We start from the raw sequence: 741 nt of genomic DNA on the forward strand, positions 1-741 counted from the left end.
CAGGGTCCGTGGACGCAGAAGGCAGTATCGCATCCTGGGTGTGTACAACGGAGAGGAAGTGGATGTAGTAAGCATGAGAGATAAGAAATTATATAATTGAACTACACGGTCGACTCGTAGACCTACGCGTGTATGTATGTTGATTCAAGCAGCAGTGGCAGCGATACAAAATGCACCAGGGAATGAGACACTTCCCTCAAATAGTACTTGAACAAATCGACGCGGACAACGTGATACAAACTTCACCCATTCTTATGTCACTAGACCTGCATGTGTTGTGACAGAGCTTCACCGTCCAGAATATGGAACTGGCACTGGAACACATTGGAAAGTTCACATGTTGGAAGTTGATCCATTATCACGTCTCAGTGACCTCCGTGACCCTGCCACGGAATCATGTGTTTGCAAGTCGCCGCCATCAGCGACCATGAACACAGTCACTCCTGCATGTGGCCAGACCGACTAGTGATGAACTCAATCCGTGGCTTTACTCGTACAACATGTCTGCACCACCAGGCCAAATTTGGCTGATTGACTGAGGCAACCAAGCTAAATGCGTAGTATAGTCAGTTGAGGGAGCATCACACGTTGCTCAGTGCAAGAATACCAGCACCGAGTTACCAGAGAGAGAGAGAGAGAGAGAGAGAGAGAGAGAGAGAGAGAGAGAGAGAGGAGCTGACTAGTATTGGGACAGCAATCGCGGCTAGGAACGTTCACGATGCGCAGCTGCAGCCGGCCACA

This window comes from Sycon ciliatum, chromosome 4, assembly GCF_964019385.1.
Source record: "Sycon ciliatum chromosome 4, ocSycCili1.1, whole genome shotgun sequence".
Classification (NCBI taxonomy): domain Eukaryota; kingdom Metazoa; phylum Porifera; class Calcarea; order Leucosolenida; family Sycettidae; genus Sycon; species Sycon ciliatum.